We start from the raw sequence: 623 nt of genomic DNA, 5'->3' as shown, positions 1-623 counted from the left end.
AGACAGAAAGTGAAAGCCAGGCACTCCCGGTTCTGAACAGAAGTACTGCTATATATATGCAATTGGATCCTGGGCAACAAGAAACCTCTTTAGCCTCAGTTTTGCCATGAATTTAACTGTGTGCAGACTCTGAACAGATACTGGAAAAAGAATTGCAGAGCCCTCTTTCCATGGATCTAATGGTTATTATATATTTTAGTACTATAGTTCTATTCCCCCCCCCCTTTTTTTTTTGTACCAGGGATTGAACTCAGGACCTTGCACTTGCCAGGCAGGCACTTATGGTGCTGAGCTATCTCCCTGGCCCTACAGTTCTATTTCTATACTTACATTTTCAAAATAATGCTAACACATTTTTTATGTCTATATTATGTACTTTTTTTTTTTAGTACTGGGGATTGAACTCAGGATCTTGTGCTTGCCAGGCAAGTGCTTATTCTACTGAACTATCTCCCCAGCCCCCTATATTATATACTTTGAGTGGTCATTTAAAAATATTTTATAGGGCTGGTGAGATGGCTCGTGGTCTAAAGCACCTACTTAGAACAAGCTAAGCTAAGCAAAGCACAGGGACCACGATTTAATCCCCCAGCACCACATGCCAGCCGGCCCTGCCCCCTGGT

General features: G+C 42.2%; 1 protein-coding gene across 2 annotated transcripts in view; it reads left to right on the top strand.

Annotated features, from left to right (window-relative positions):
* Positions 1-623, top strand: part of Hsdl2 (hydroxysteroid dehydrogenase like 2) — an 82,173-nt gene that overhangs the window by 80,686 nt on the left and 864 nt on the right. The gene's annotated exons all lie outside the window — the stretch shown is intronic.

The sequence above is a fragment of the Octodon degus genome, unplaced genomic scaffold (assembly GCF_000260255.1).
Source record: "Octodon degus isolate 3935 unplaced genomic scaffold, OctDeg1.0 scaffold00297, whole genome shotgun sequence".
NCBI classification, from domain to species: Eukaryota; Metazoa; Chordata; class Mammalia; order Rodentia; family Octodontidae; genus Octodon; species Octodon degus.
The sequence above is the reverse complement of the archived record's forward strand: the minus strand, read 5'-3'. Positions and strand labels throughout refer to the sequence as shown.